Source organism: Zingiber officinale, chromosome 2B (genome assembly GCF_018446385.1).
Source record: "Zingiber officinale cultivar Zhangliang chromosome 2B, Zo_v1.1, whole genome shotgun sequence".
NCBI classification, from domain to species: Eukaryota; Viridiplantae; Streptophyta; class Magnoliopsida; order Zingiberales; family Zingiberaceae; genus Zingiber; species Zingiber officinale.
Window position 1 is genome coordinate 86618867 of NC_055989.1, and position 17846 is coordinate 86636712.

Here is a 17846-nt window from a genome sequence, read left to right on the forward strand (position 1 = left end):
TGCCTCCCTCTCCTCTGATCCAAGGGTTACCAATGACTAAGCCATTTTGATCGACCTATTGAGATTGAAAAATCTCTTATGGCTTACATTTAAAAACCCTAAGTGTCACAGATATGCATTACTTACGCTTCGTCTTCTTCGACCTTCTCTTCCAACGATTGTCTTCAACTACCTTCCCCCTCTTGCGACTTATAGTATTAAGTTCCTCCTCTGGCCTTCGTTTATTTTCCCTTCATCCATCCATGGCTCAAGAAACATTTGCTCCCAGGTACACCTTTACCTATTCTAACTTTGACAACTGTGATCTAGAAATGTTTTGCCTTGCTTTAGAGATCCCTAAATACTTTTGTATTTGCATTCTAACCTCCCAAGACAGTCCTCATCGTCCCCCTCCTGGATATGTTACATTCTTTAAAGACTAGCTTCTTGCGGGTTTACATTTTCTGATTCCCCATTTCTTATCTGAGATAAGGCGTTATTTTAACCTTCCACTCTAACAACTCGCTCCCAATGCCTTCCGTAGCATATGTGGAATATACATTTTGTTTCACCTATATGACATTCCTCTAACTCCCTGTATCTTCCACTATTTTTCTTACCCTAAGAAGTTGGAACCAGGGGTTTTCCTGTTCTAGTATTGCTCCAAGGCAATATTCTTTAAGGACCTACCTTCCTCGAATAAGGCATGAAAATTCCATTTCTTTTTTATTCAAATACTCGAGTTTGTCTCCTGGTCGACTTAATCACGGTCCGACCTTCCACCCATTCCTGACCTTGGCAACTACAAACATGACCATGCCTCATTTTTTTCACAAGGATGTTGGATGGTTTAAAATTCAAAGCTCTGAAATTGTTACATACAGGCTTGCTGTATTTGTTCGAATTGAGCCTAGTCCGACTGGCGTTTCCTTGTTCTTTTGGTGAGAATTGATAACTCAGCCTTCAAGGTCCTCTTTATTTTATGTAGTAGATATCTTTTACACGGCTCTAGCTTCCAAGTCTCTTCAATTGGAGGAGCATGAATGGATCAACAACAACAAACACTTTTAGCTGAACGAGTAAATTAGCCAGTCATCTCTTCTGGAGAGGCTTCTAGTAGCCGAGTGGATGATACCAGTATGATGCTCACTAAGGAAGAGGAGTTGTCTGTCGACCCTCTCTTAATGCCCAAAGATCCTTCTTCTGATCTAGAAGTGCCCCTGAAAAGAAGACGTAAGAGGCGCCACCTCGTCTCCACACAACCATCCGAGGGAAGGGTGTCTCTAACCACGACACCCTCCCCCCGTCTTACACCCATCTGGGAAGAAACCCCCATCTGAGAATAAATCTCAGCCTCGTCTTTAGAGCGGACACTGTCTGCTCACCCTCCTGGCAGTCTGACCTTAGAGGAAGTCACATAGTATCAGGGCGGTGTTAGATTTTGAATGATGTCCTGAGGCAATTGCATTATGATTTTTACTAAATATAGATTCACTATATTTGAGTACATATTATATGTTTGATTGTCTTAAACTTATTTACTGAATGCCCATAATACCATAGAGATACAATCTCATGATTAACGGATCAATTTTAAAGTTAAAGTGTTGATTTGTTGTACCAAAGCCATGATCAATGTGGATAGAGGTGAAGTTGGGTGATATGCATTTGATGTATACTTGTTAATATGTTAACAACCCGATGTTTATACGAAGATCAATCAGTTGTTAGCATAATGTGATAGTTGCATATAAGTGATATGTAATCAGTAAACTTGTTACCTACCTCTATAGCTAAGAATGACTTGTTGGCCAAAGTCAAAGTTATTCTTATCTGTAGAGGATATCAACCCCATTTGGAGAAAACCTATCATTTCTCGAATTCAAAAATAAGGGAATTTGAATTTGATAAATAAGCGAGGTTTTATATAAATTGTTTACATAAATAATATCATGTCTCTCATACATTCTCATTTTTGTATTTCTAAATTAATCATTTAATTATGACTTCTGTTAATCTGCATTTGATTTTATACTGGAATAAACTGACTGGGCTGAACTTCTTGGATTGGTTTTGAAATTTAAGAATTGTTCTCAAAGCTGATAAACTAGCTTATGTCCTTGATCAGCCTCTTCTCACAAGTTTTAATGCAGATGCAACTGCGGACCAATTGTTGGTCCTTCAGAAACATAAGGATGATTCTGTACTTATAAGTTGTATCATGCTGCTGCTATGACTCCTGAACTATAGAAAAAACATGAGTATTTGGATGCTTATGATATTGTCTATCATCTTCGTGAGCTATTTGATGAGCAAGCTAGATCCGAAAGGTTCTAGGTCTCTAAGCTTCTCTTTTACTCAAAGATACAAGAGAGTTCGTCTGCAGTACAATATGTATTAAAGATGAATGGCTACATAGAGCGTTTATCATCACTCGATTTTACAATGGATCATGAATTAAGTATTGACTTAATTCTACATAGTTGACTGAAAAGTCATTCATAATTTGTGATGAACTATCAGATGAACAATTTGGAATCGACCATTTCTGAGATGATTAATGTGCTCAAGACTGTAGAGCCTTCTGTTAAAGGTGAACAGAAAATTATGATGTTAGTAGACTCCTCCAAGAAAGGTTTTAAGAGGAAACCAAAACATCAAGATAAGGGGAAGAGAAAAAATGCCAAGACAATAGAACTAGCACAAAAGGGTGCATGCCATCATTGTGGCAGGATGGGACACTAGCGAAGAAACTGCAAGATCTATCTTGAGTCTGTGAAGAAGAATAAGACATCTGATGCCCCATCCTCTTTAGGTACTTTTATTATTGATTGTCATACTATTTTCTCAGACACTTGGATATTGGATACTAAGTGTGGCTCACATATATGTAATGACATACAGGAGCTAAGGAATAGCAGAAGACTCGTCAAGGGAGAAATATGTCTGCGAGTTGGGAATGGAGCAAAGGTTGCTGTAGTCACCATCAGAACATACTTGTTACAACTTCCTAGTGGACTTGTCTTAGAACTAAATAATTATCTTAGAATAATGATTTGCCTATCCTATTTGATATAAATGTGTCTCTCCTGTTCTTGACACGTGTATAACAACTTCAGTATCCCCAACATGATAGCTAGCACATAATTTCTCATACATGAGATGGTTCACCTTTCTTCTAATCCGATGATTATAGTAAGTAGCTGTTGGAGTGTATACTAAAAGCCTAGCTTTGTAAACATTTATTTTTAAAATAAAAGAATCACATTGGTCAATATCTACATTTATTTGTTAAATGTAATTGTTCAATTAATTTATATAAGTAGATAATATGGTGTGTGGTGTCACACTCAGAAGATCATGTTGTCGGTTCTTTGTAAATTATAAACAGTTGCTCATGACTAAGATGGAAAGGAACAAACCATCGGAATAGTCGTAGTGTAATTAAGTATTAGTTTATCTTGATTAATAAATTACACTGGTACACTCTAAGTGTATTGAGTAGGACCATTTAGGTAAGTTTTTTTATACTGACTTAATAAAAGAACTTGACCTTAGTTATTATGGAAGTGTGTGCTCTTAATCCTAATATAATAACAATCACATATATTTAATATTTATTTCTTTGACTTATCAAAGGGTGAGGTTTAGCTCGATAAATCAATATGCCCGATAAGTTGGGAAATGATATTACTTATAGTGTGTGTTGTTGATTATAGAAGGAATCTGTGTCCTAGTTATCTAGGTTGAGAATGTCCCCAAGAAGAGCTCATAAGGATTGTCATGTTAAACCCTGCAGGTGGACTTAGTCCGACATGATAATGAGGTTGAGTGGTACTACTCTTGGAGTTAGATATTAATTAAGTGAGTTGTCAGTAACTTACTTAATTAGTAGACATTTGTTATCTTAAACACAGGGAGACTAACACACTCATGATAAGAAGGAGCCCATAATATAATTTGGGATTGGTGCGGTAGTATGGTAATAACTCTCTAGTGGAATGAGTTATTATCGATGAACTTGAGTTGTGTGTTCGGGGTGAACACGGGATACTCAAGCTCATCAGAAGGCCAAAATCAATTTCTCCTCTAGGTCCCTGTCGTAGCCTCATTAAAGCCTCAAATCCATCCAAAGAAAGGTCCATCTTGGTGTCCAAGAAGGGGGCCGGCCCAATGCTTGGTGACCAAGCAAGGGCCAGCCACATCCACTTTTGTAGGGGCCGACCCTATTGCTTGGTGACCAAGCATGTAGGGGCCGACCAAGATTAATTCAAATAGAAGGGGCGTTTTGAATTTTTAAAATCTTCTCTTTGTAGAAAACTACAAGTTTTAAAAGAGGGATTTTAAATTTAAAAACTTTCCTTTTTTGAATTAGGTCTCATGTTTTAAAAGAGAATTTAAAAGTTTTAAAATTTTCCTTTTTTTAACCATCTTCATGGTTGGAAAAAAAGGAAGAGAAGTTTTAAAATTTAAATTTTCTATCACCATGTTAAAAAAGAAAATTTTATAAGAGTAGTTTTAAATTTTAAAACATGGTTTTAATTTTTAAAACTTTCTTTTTTAACTCCAACTTTAGGAAATTAGGAGAGAGCTTGTAAAATTTTATAACGGCATATAAAATTTTATTTTTTCTTTTTCCCTTGATGAGGTGGCCGGCCACCTTGCTTGGTGCCCAAGCAAGGGGCCGACCATAATTAAAATAAAAAATCATCACAAAATTAATGTTGGTGATTGATTCAATCAAGAGGAAAGAAAAGGAAAAATAAAAAGGGAAAAGGAAAAACTAGAGGATGATTTTATTTTTTGTAAAAAGTTTTTCCTTATTTGCCTTGGGCAAGTAATATAAAATAAGGGGTGAGGAGGCCTCATGAGACACAACTCTTATTCTCTTGCTTGGAGACTCTCTTGGTGTGGCCGGCCCTCTCCCTTCTCTTTTCCCTTTTGCTCTCTTCTCCTTGGTGGTGGTGGTGGCCAGATTTTAGAAGAAGAGGAAGAAGCTTTTGGGTGGTGTTCATCTTGGAGGATCATCGCCCACACGACGTCCAAGACAAGGCGAGGAATACGACAGAAGATCTCGAGGTCATTAGCTTACAAAGAGAAGGTATAACTAGTAATTTTCTTCCGCATCATACTAGTTATTTTCTTTGTAAGAATTCTAAATACAAGAGGCAATTAGATCTAGTTTTTCGAATTAGTTTTTCAAGTTTGTGTTTTCTTCTTTTTTGAATTTGTGATTCGATTGTTCTTTTTGGTTAACCTAGAGTTATTTAAGGAAATTAAATATTAGCTTTCCTTAAAAGGCTTTGTCTAGGCGGTGGTGGTTGCTCCCATATCCAAGAAGGTCATGTGCCTCGCCATGCAGTCCTGGAAGCCAATTTTGGAAATTAATATTTAATGGAATTAATAACATAGGTGGATTTGAATCAATATTGTTAAGTTCCGCTTGCGATTCAAATCTAAACCATTAAGAATAGATAAGTTAAATTTAGAATCAATGATGTTAAGTTCCATCTGCGATTCCTAATTTAACTTCTAAAGAACACAATAGGTTATTTAAGGAAAGGTTCGACACTTGTACAAAATTTTTGAACAGTGGAACCGGTACGTTTTCCTAGGACTAACCAACAGTAGCTAGCTTTTTTCACCCCCTAATCCAACAGTCCTTCTTAAAAGGGGCTCGTAGGGTTCCTTGAAAAAGCCCTAATGTCTTCGTCTTCTTATCTTCTTCCTTCTCTATGAGGCTAACCAATCCCCTGCTATTGCATGTTCTAGTGAACTCTTCTTTTCTAGGTTTCCCTTCAACCGTACCCTTCGAATCTCGCCATGGATGTTTTGGGCATGTGGTACACTTGGCTTACCTCGAGCTTTAACGAGGTAGATTTGGATAACCTTTGATTTACTTACAAGGTCCCCAACTCTATGCACATGATTATACCTACCGACTGAGATCGTCCCCATCTTCCTCCTAATGGTTATATGACTTCTTTTAAGGAACAAGTCTTGGCAGGCCTACATTTCCCTATGCCACCCTTTTTTTACCAAAGTGAGTAGGCATTTCCACCTTCCTCTTCAGCAAACGGTCCACAACTCTATTTGCCTTCTATGCGGGGTTACGATCTTGTTTCGCCTATTTGGAGTTCCTTTGACTCCTGAGCATTCCATTATTTCTTCTACCCTCAACAGATAACTGACAACCTTTTTCACTTCTGCTCCCATCCAAAGACTAACCTTTTCAACAAAATCCCTTCTCAAGGCACTAAGCAGAGGAATAAATACTTCTTTATTCAACTTCCCACACCTAGATCTTGGCCAACCAAGTGGCAATCTTCTCTCCTTCCTATACCTTAGCTAGGTGGCTTTCATATGAAGTTAACCTTTAACGAAGCCACCAAGATATTACGTAGCTTTAAATTTGATGTTACAAGATTGCTGTAGGAGGGGATGCTATATATCTTCGAGCTGAGGCCCACCTGGATTGGGCTGGACTCCTCCTTCAGTAAGAAACCTTTTCTTCTTGCCTCCAACTGAAACCTTCTTTCTCTTCTTACAATGGAGACTGTGTCTAGGGCTTTCCTTTCCAGGACTATCTAGAATGATACAACTAAATTGAATCGATTAGGAAAGGCAATCTTGGATGCGCAAGAGATCACGTAGGAAACTCAGCAACTAGGTCATCCCCTTGTACTAGCTACATCTTTTGAGTCTCATGATTTAGACATGTCACTCAGATTTAGGTGTAAAAGATGTCGATCTAATGCCCCTATTTTGTTTGTACAAGCGAGGGGCTGAATGGACCACAATGGCTCTTGCTACTTTTGCTCGAGGAAAAGCCTCAATTGAGACCATATGTCCTACTTCGACAAGGCCCTTACCTTCAGAGCTGACTAGGCCCATTTCTTCATGGTTGATCGGGCATACTTCTGTGCCATCTACATCCATACGACCACCCCGGCCATCAGAACCAACTCCTAGATTATCATGGTTGGTCGAACCTACTTCCATGCCATCTACGTCCACATGCCAGCCCTGGTCCTCAGAGCCATCTCATGGACCTTCATTGTCCCTGCATTCGTCGCGGCCAACAGAACCCACTCACGGACCCTCATCTTCCACACGCCCTCCGTGATCAGCGAACCCAACTCTGAGCGCCTCTTCTTCGAGACCTGGCACATCCCTTGAATTTGAGCAACAGTTTTCCATCTCCTTCCATGTGCCATCTAAGCAGGCGATGGATTCTAATCCCCCCACCACCCTTCAAAGTGATAAAATTACAAGGGTCACTAACTGAAGTTTGGACGGGCACAAGAATGTGGCCGAGGGACTTTTCTATCTCTGAACATGTGGATGAGCACTTTAATAAGTTTTTGGCTTTGCTTTTTTAAACGAGTAAAACTTCCTAACATTGTTTTTCTTAGTTTTTTTCTACTAGGCTAAGCCTAAGTCGCTTGGTGGTGGATTTGGAGGGGGACAATAAAATTTTAAAATAGCGTGTGACGGAGTTAGAATCCCCTTCTGAGCTTTCCTCAACTGTTGAGGTGATTAGCTTGTGGAAAGAGGTGAAAACCCAAGTCGGGCTGCTATTAGAGCTGGAAAAAGTTATACAAGATTCTTGACACGTAATAGATATCCAACAGTCGGAAAAGAGGAAGCTGGAAGTCCTATTGTAGAGTAGTGAAATTAAACTCCGAGCAAAAGCTACAATGAGGGCTAGAGCGGTATCTGATTTAGCATAAAAGACCACTAAGCTGGAAAAATTGAAGACCGATCTGGCTGCAGAGGGGAAGAGGAGTTGTCAACTAAGGACCTGTTTACACTAGAGCAATAGAGGAACTTGGATACTCAAGACAACAGAATAGACTCTCTGCAAGTTGAACTGGAGTCTGCCCATTTAGAGTTGATGGCTTCTAAGTCCGAACTGACAACCTAAAAGATAGGCAAAGGCGAGCATTTTGAAACTAGATGGCAAGACTATTTTCAATTTCACGAGTTCAACCTGAAATTCGCATAATGCACTATAAGAATGCTATCACATTGAGTTGAAGGAGCCACCACATAATTACGCGAAGATGGGTACCAATCCTCTGAGCCCCATTTATAAATCACCATTGAATTTTGAAGCCTCCCAAAAGATATTTTTAGCAAACTTGACTAAGTTTATGATCTAGCTAATCTTATGTATCTAGCCCTCTGAATGGAGGGCATGGAACCAAACTGCAAACATGTGTTAAATCATACATGATCTTTTGTATATTCTAATATTTTATTTTGTCAAAATATTTTGCCTTGCAAAATTGGCTCTGAGTGAACACTTCTTAATAAGAGATATTCAATGCCTCGAAGATTAAGAACTTAGACGCGTAAGCGATTCCATTTATAATTTAATCGGGCATCATAATTAATCCCGGTGGAATAGTCAAGCTAGATGGAATAATTAGGTTGGATGGAATAATTAGGCCAAGTGGAGTAATTTAGCCGAGTGGCACATGAATTTGATACTTGAACGTGTGAGCAAGTACACTCATAATCCAAACAGATGGCTCGGGAGTTTGGAATATAAACATGAGGGTAGACTCATTTATAACCTAGACGAACGGCTCGAGTGCGAGAGCAAGCTCACTTATAACTGAGTCGAACGGCTCGGCAGTCTGAAATATAAATGTGAGAACAATTTCACTTATAACCTGATCGAACAGCTCAAGAGTCTAGAATATAGACGCAAGAGCAAGCTCACTTATAGCCCGGTCAAATAGTTTGGGAGTTTGAAATATAAGTGTGAGAGCAAGCTCACTTATAACCTGGTTGAATGACTCGGGAGTCTTGAATATAAATGCGAGAGCAAGCTCATTTATAACCCAACCAAATGACTTGGGAGTCTAGAATATAAACGCGAGAGCAATCTCACTTATAATCCGATTGAATAGATTGGGAGTTTGGAATATAGATGTGAGAGCAAACTCACTTATAACCTAGCCAAACGACTCAAGAGTCTGGAATATAAACACGATAGCAAGCTCTCTTATAACCCAAGCGAACGGCTCGGGAGTCTGGAATATGGCACGAGAGTAAACTCACTTATAACCCGATCGAACAGCTTGAGAGTCTTGGATATTGCATGAGAGCATGCTCGCGTATAACCCATCTAAACGACTCGAGAGTCTGGGACATTGCGCGAGAGCATGCTCGTGTATAACCCGTCTGAATGGCTCAGAAGTCTGGGACAAGGCGCAAGAGTATAATCACTTATAACCTAGCCGAATGACCAAGGAGTCTGGGACATGGAAAGACATCATGCTCGCTTATAACCATGTCGAATGGCTCAGAAGTTTAGGACATGAGGCTTTTGAGATAAATTTGTCTGCATTCTCATTAACTACAAATATTTAACATGATACATTAATTCATTACAGGTCTACTCTTAAGCCCTATAGGGTTGCAGATGGTATGTGCTCTAAGGTCGCTCTAGGTTTTTTCCATCTGCATCTTGAAAGTAATAGGAACTTGAGGCAAACTTTTGCACCACCTTATATGGTCCACCTCATTGTGACTCCAACTTGCTAGCATCCCTGATCGGCTTGATCTGCTTCCAAATCAAGTCTCCCACCTGAAAAAAAACTTGGAATAACTCTTCTGTTGTAATTTTGTTTCATCCTCTGGTGATATGCCATCAGTCGGGCTGCTGCTTTATCTCTGATCTCCTCTATTAAATCGAGCTCCATAAGGCACCGCCTAGAATTATCTTCGTCATAGAGTTGTCTCCAATCGAACTCAACCCCTACCTCGACCGAGACAACTGCTTCACCACCATAAATAAGGTGACAAGGGATTATACCTATCACTTCTGGTAGAGTAGTATGGTAATCTCATAGCACACTAGGTAACTCATCAACCCAACTTCCTTTGACATGATCCATCTTAGTCTTGAGTTCTCTGATTATTTCTCTGTTGGTGACTTCATCCTGACTGTTACTTTGAGGATAAGCCACAGATGTAAAGGCTTATATAATGTCGTAACTCGAACATATTCCTGGATCTTCTGACCCTGGAACTACCTTCTGTTATCTAAGACAAGCTTCTATGGAATCCCAAATTGGTAGATAATGTATTGTCAGAGGAACTTGATGGCCATCTACTTAATTATTTTGACCAGTGGTTCAACCTCCACCCATTTGGAAAAATAATCCATAGCCACTAACAGGAATTTTTTTCTAGGCGAGAGCCATAGGCCAGGGCTCTACGATGTCTATGCCCCATTGATTGAATGGGCAGAAAAACAATCAAGGTTTTCAATAATTCCGTAAGATAGTGAGGAATATTTTGATATTTTTGTCTCGATAGGCAAATTGATACCAATAGGGCTGAGTCAGCCTACAGAGTGGGCCAAAAGTATCTGATTAGTAAGATCTTTTGAGCCCACGACTGAGCGCCTGAGTGACTTCTACATGAACCCTGATGCATTTCCTATAAAATATATTGTACATCCTCTAGGCCTACACACTTAAGCAATGGTTGGGAGAAAGCCCTCTTATATAAATGATCCCCGATCAAGGTGAACCAACCGACTCTTTTCTTAATCATACATGTCTGTTCCCAGTCAAATGGTAAGATGCCTTACTGAAGAAATGAGACTAACGACGCCCACCAATCACTCTGTAACTCCAGATCGGCCTGTCTTTTAATGTAAGCTACTAGCAGTATTTATTCCACATGCTTATCCAAAGTCCACGGGACTAAGGAGCCAGCCAATTTGGCTAACTCATTTGCCTTTTAATTTTTTGCTTGGGGGATCTTTTGTAAAATAACCTCTTGAAACTCTATTTTCAACTTCTTAAATGCTTTCGCATATAATTTGAGCCCTTAATTAATCTCAAAATTGCCCGAGAGTTGTTGAGCCACTAACTCAGAGTCTGAGTAAATTAATACCTGGGCAGCTTCTACATGCTTTGTAGCATGTTAATGCTTCATATTCTGCTTTGTTATTGGTATTTCAGTAATTCAACCGGATGGACAGTTGCATTCTGTCCTCTTTGGGTGATATTGTTGATGTAATTTGCACAAACGGTCTAACTCAGGTTTTGATGAATGATAAATGAATTAAGTTAGGTGTTGTCGTAGTTTGACCTTGTTATTGAGTGTGCAGGGTTGACTAAATCCAGTTAAGATGTTTGATTCCTGATTCGTTGAAGACTGAATGTGTGATTCTGGCAAGTAAGGATATTTAATTCCCGATAGGTTGAAGTCCAGATGTGGGATTCTAGCAAGAGTCAGGATGTGAGATTTTCGATTAGAGAAAACTAGATGTCTGATTCCATTAGGTCAAAATGTTTGATTCCAGAAGTCCGAATGTATGATTCTGGAGGTAACTCTACACCTGGTAATTAGAGGTAAGTCACTGGAGGAGAGTGACTATATGAGGATACGTCCCCGTTCGAAGGGACAGTAGGCGTCGGTCCAATTTAGGTCTATTTTAGAAACTTAAATTGAGACCCTGACTAGATCCTAATCTTGGGGAGACATGATCTAATTACTACTTCTTACTATGATTATGCTAAAACTTATCTTGCAAGGTATACTTTATATTATTAGACTAACATATTTTATAGGACAAAAGGAGCATAAAAGGCCTCGAGTGAACAATGCCCATGGTATGGAAAGCGTCCTCGCACTGTTCATGAAAGCGCCTTCAATGCCATAGAAGGCACCTTCTATAGGATAAAATTTAGACTTCATCACAAATAAAGATCGGGATGTTTGGGATCAGATTTCTCATATTGGAGGTGCCTTCAAGGCTATGGAAGACGCTTTCCACGTCCTTTATAAAGGTATTTCACCCCAAGCCATTAGAGACAACTACTACACGAACTTCTGCACGTCCGATCGGCTTTCCGACTGCCCGGCTTCCTGCTGCTACTTCATAGAAGTTTGTCTACCACCAAGCTTCCCTTCCGAGTCATCTGATCATCTCTAGCAAACCGACAACAACACACGGGCGCTCTTAATTGTCGATAATATTTTATTAAGTGTTACACTTTTTATTACTGCTTTAAAAAGGGGAAGTATAGGCTATTACACTGACCCTATCTCTTGTATTCAATCACTTCTTCCAGCGGTTATGGAAGAGACTTTTAGTAAATTAGCCATCGATAGGTCCGTGGGACCTGAGTCTTGGAGTAGGAGTCACCAAAGACTCCGAACCAAGTAAATCCTTGTGTTCGTGTCTTTTTCCATTCTATCTATTTCTTTTTTCATTGCATACTCTTGTTTCAAAACATAAAAAGATAAGTTTCTAAAAACCATATGATTCACCCCCCCCCTCTCTCACGTGTGTCTCGGTCCAACAAATATCATAAGAAATCTCACTCCACTTCCATGAGAGTGGACAACTCATCCACATAAATTTTCTAAGTCTCTTCCGGCTCTAGGCTTTGTATTTCTGTTACAAAATCTACTAAGGCTTGAGCTTTGATGGCCGCTTGTGTTTGTCCGCTTCAGGCCGGCAATAGGGGGGTGAATTGCCTGAAAAAGAAAGATAAACCCTTTCTCAATCTTTGGATTTGATTAGTTAAGCACAATTAATTAAAATAAACAACAACATAAAAAGAAAAGAGGCTACAATATTTACTTGGTTACAACCTAGGTGGTTGTTAATCCAAGGCGTTGAAAAACTCACTAAAACTATTTCGTTAAAAGTGGAGAAGCGTTTTACACACATTGACAGCTCAAAAAAGACTAGGAAAGTTAATACTGAAGTTGTTTTATTATTTCCTACCTCCAGGGGATTTATATAGCCTCCTGGGATGAACTGGCCATTGCTTTTTGTCGCTTGGAGGCACCTTTAAGGAGGTACAAGACACCTTTAAGGAGGTACAAGGCGCCTCTAAGAAGATAAGCTTTATCTACTGAAAATAAAGCTTTATCTTATTTTAATGGCAACCTAATGGCTATTGAAGGCTCCTCTAATAAGATTAAGGGTGCCTTCCATGAAGGCTTGAGGGTGCCTCCAACAAGCCCCCAAGGCGTAGCGCAGACGGTGGACGCATGGTATCTCTGGCGTAATGGTCAGGGGTCGATTCTCATAAACTGACGACCTGGGGTTTATCACGCCATGCGCCTATGGCTTGTGTACCTGCATGAACCTCCCTCCATATCTGTGGGGTCGGTACTAGGGGGGCCGCTAAGGTAGCAGATCTACGTTTTTTTTAGGGTGCCTCCAACAAGGTTGGAGGTGCCTTCCACACAAAGGCACGAGGGTGCCTCCAACCTTGTTGGAGGCGCCTTCCGCAAGGTAGATCAACCTCCAAGCTGATCTTCTTTGCATGGGTGATGCTCCAATTATTCGGAGTTGAGTTCACTTGAACCCAACTTCTGATCTTCTCCTCAAAGGTCTTCCGCTTCGACTTCTCATCCCTCAAAAGCGCTACACACAACCTTCTCGTCCATCGGTGTAATCTTCTGTAGCTTCTCGCCCCTCGGATGCATCAAGCCCATCAACTCACTTCCAGTGTCATCCTTCTCGTCCACTACGTCTTCTGCTAGATTTCTTATGTTCCTTAGTTCCTACACACTTAAACACAAGGATCAAACATAACAGGACCTAACTTGACTCGGTTGATCACATCAAAACCAACCCGAGATACTTACTATCTCTCTCTTTTTGATGTGCATCAACCCGAGTTAAGTTAGAGTTTAAACAAATAATAAAAATTGAATATTGAAATTTAGTACAAAATAAATTTACATTTAGGTACATAAAAAGTTTGTAGTAGTACAAAGTTTCACATAAATCATGAGGTTATACAATTACCTCCCTTGAAATTATTCCCTCTCTCTGTTGATCACATAAAAAAAATTGGGAAAATATGAAAAAATAGTTAGAAAAAATGTTGAAAAATTTTCTATGGGATCATGAATAGAATTAACAGTAATCTAACATTTTTCAAATATAATTTTTAAAAATATTCTAATTTTACTAATTAATTATCTATTTTTATAAAAAATAATTTTATAATTATTTTTCTATTTTGAAAAATCTTTAATTTTTTTATCAAAATTAAACAAAAGTAGTTAAATAAAAAAATTCACAAAAAAATATTTTTTATTTTAACATAAATAAATTATTTTATTTCAGAACCCTATTTTTTTAAAAAATAAATATTAAAAATAGATTTTGATCTAGAAAAATATTGCTAATTTTTCTAAGTATGTAAATTGAATAAAAGTCTGCAAAAAAATTTAAAGTATTCAAAATTCGATTTTTGAGAATTTAATATTAAAAATTAATTTTTTGATAACTAATTCATTGAAAACTTATTATTAATCGGAAAATTCTGGAAAAAATAATCTAACAGATAATCTGTTGTTCTATCATTGTAAAAATTTTGAATACAAAATTATGAAGAAAAGTTTGTATGAAAAATATTTTTCTAAGTAAAGCAATTTTTACCCTGGTAAATCAATTAAATGGAGGATTTAGTTTATATACGATTTTGGAACCCAATATAGGTTCCTATCTACTGGATTTATTAGGAATTTTGATGGAATATAATTTATAGAGAATTTTTTTAATTTATCTCCTATGGTTCCTGACATATTAATTGAGTCCGCTATGATTAATAAAATGTAAATTTCATAAAACATTTGATTTTAAGCCTGCATAGTCATTTTTCAAAAATTCTATTTGTTATTTCAATTTTTCATTTTCAAATTTTAATTTATCAAAAAAATTTAGTTGACATACATTTGCTAAGGTCAATTTTAACTTTAATTTTTTTTCTAATTTGCACATATTTCTAGAAAAGGATTTTAATAAATTCATATGATTTTTCAGGAGATAGGAAATGTACCTCACTTACCTCGTGATATGACGTTCCTTCATTGCTGCTTCCGTCTGTTGATGCTCCCCCTTCATCAATGATCATTTTTGAGGTACTTTCTTTGTCCCTCTAATGGTTCGTCATTAGTGTCAGTCTGGCATAGACTTTGATCTCGGACTTAGAAGATGATAATTCATCCCATGTAGCTTTTAAGTTTCTCTGCTTCATTCATCTTGACCCTCTTTTTTTTCTCCTTCTTTTTTAGTTTAGGACTGTTGTCCTTGATGTACACTTCTTCCTAATAGTTGTAGCATCGAACCTTCCTTTTGATTCGAGTGTATTTCTTTGCCTACGACTTGTGAAATTTTTTAGATTTAAGAAATTTATTAAAGTTTCTTACCATGAGGGCTGCTTCATCTTTATTGATAGAAGTTTTAAAGTCTGGTTCATCCATTTTTACCTTTAGGGCAATGTCCTGATTTGACTTCTTCATTAGTTCTACACATATATATTCGTGAAGTTCTAAAGTAGAAAATAATCTTTTTAATGAACTTACCTCTAGATCCTTAGAGATATAATATGAGTCGATTATGGACGTCCACTCGATTATTCTTGGGAAAGCGTTTAGTACTGATACCTTAGTAAATCTCGATTTATTACTATTTCTCCGAGATTCGTGAGTCTAGTGATCAACTCCTTCAATTTGGCGTGTAGTTGAGCGACCGACTCTTCTTCTTTTAGCCGAAGATTTTGTTAGTCCCTTAGCCCCCGACAAGATGGTGGTGAATTACCCTGTAATATAAAACAAACAAAACACCTTCTCAACTTTTAAAACTAAATTAAGACACACTTGTTTAATAGTAAACTAAATAAAAAGAAAGAAAGTAGAGGCAAATCTTTTTATTTGGTTTACAATCAGAAGATTGTTAGTCCAAGACGTTGAAAGCTCACTATCAAATCTCCATCTGGCGGAGAAGCCTCTTACAACAGTTAAAGTACTAGATCATAAAGTAGAACAGAAGAGAAGATTGTTGCCAAGTATTGTTCTGACTATTAAGATCAGGGCTATATTTATAACCTTGCTCCGGACGCTTGGAAGAGTTTCGACCGCCTAGGTGTGGATAAAACTTTATCCACGATGCAACAGATCGTAACAGCTTAATCCGAATAAATTTCTCTGGTCCGGACGCTTGGAACAGCTCCGAGTGCCTGGACTGCCTTTACACAGGGGCTCCCCGCCAAGGCACCCTGGCTGGACTAAACCGGTTCGGGCACCCGAACTAGCTCCAGGCGCCTCGGCTTCGGGAGCCCGAAATAGCTCTAGGTGCCCGGACCATAGTCAACCCCTTATTGACTTTCTATCCGGGTCTTCTACTCTAGTTTCGCTTGCTTGGGTGATTTCAACCATCTGTAATAGGGTTCACCCTAACCCATTTTTTGACCTTCCCGAGCAACCTTCCGTTCCTGCTTCTTATCCCTCGGAAACACTGCGTGCCTTCTTCTCATCCGCCAACGTACTCTTCCGCAGCGCCTCATCCCTCGGACACATCAACCCCGTAGACTCTCTCCCATGTCATCCTTCTCGTTAGCTGCATCTTTCGCTTGACTTCCTGTGCTCCTAAGTTCTTGCACACTTAGACACAAAGCATCAAAAAATAGCATGACCTAACTTTGACTTGGTTGATCACATCAAAACTATCATGGAATACTTATAATCTTCCCCTTTTTGATGTGAGAAATCCAAGTTAAGTTAGGGGAAACTAAAAATAAATAATAGTAAGATAATAAGTATAAATTTTATAATTAAAAAAATATGCAAAAATAAAAATGTACCCTCCCCCTAGATTTAACGTCTAATTCTTCCCCTTTAATTATATTAAAAATAGGGGTATAACTTGAAATAAATTCAAAACAGAGTCTAAGGGATAAAAATATAGTGACTATCATTCAGAAAGATCATGAACTATAAACTCTAAAAATCTGTATTTTAATAATTTACAAACTATTTTAAATAAAATAATTTTAAAAAATATTTTTATTCATGGGAAAATTCTATTTTTTATAATGGTTAAATAAATATATCCAAAGTAGAGATAAAATTTTCATGAAAAATTAATTTAAGAAAAAATAAATTTGTTTCTACATAAAAATATATTTTCTTTAAAAATTATGTTAAAAATAGTTTTTAAGTTCAAAAAATCTTGAAATTTTTTTTAAAAGTGTAATAGAGCAATTGTTTTGTCAAAAAAAAAAATATTTTTTCAAAAATTGCACTTTCAATAATTTTAATATTAAAAATTAATATTTTGATAGAAAATTTAATAACAGTCAAAAAATTTTAAAAATATTTTCTTGGACAGAGAACATGATGAATTTTCACAGAAAAATAAAATTTTCAAAAATAACTTTACAAAAAATTTAAAATTGAAAAATATGATTTTTGTTAGAAAATTCATAAGAAATAATGTAATGAACAAAATTATGATTTTTTTTACAGATAAGTAATTAAATCATCTTTCTCAGAAAAATTAATATCTAATTAATTTCAAATAGAAATTAAATGAAACAATTTATTTAGAATGTTAATTAATAAAAAAACATGCATAAAAATTTAAAAGTATGACATGCATAAACATTTAATCTAAGTATGACTTTAGAATCCAATATAAGTTCCTTCTTACCAGATTAATCAAAAAATTTCTCAGAATATATTGTCATGATATTCTTCTAATTTGACCCTTATGATAGCTAAAGTGTCAATTTAGTCTTTTAAAATTTGAAATAGCTATATTTGAACATGCAGAATTCTTTAAATTTTCTATTTTTACTTTCAATTTTTCATTTTCAATTTTTTATTTATCCAAATCTTCTAATCGACAAGATGTTGCTAAGGTTTCTTTTAACTCATTATTTTCTTTTAATAATTTTTTATTATCATTTTCTAATTGATAGAAATTTTTTTGATAAAATTTTAATAAATTTAAATAACTGGTCAGGAGGTAGAGATCGTACCTGACTTACCTTATCAATCTCATTATTTGAAGCTCCCCCTATAAT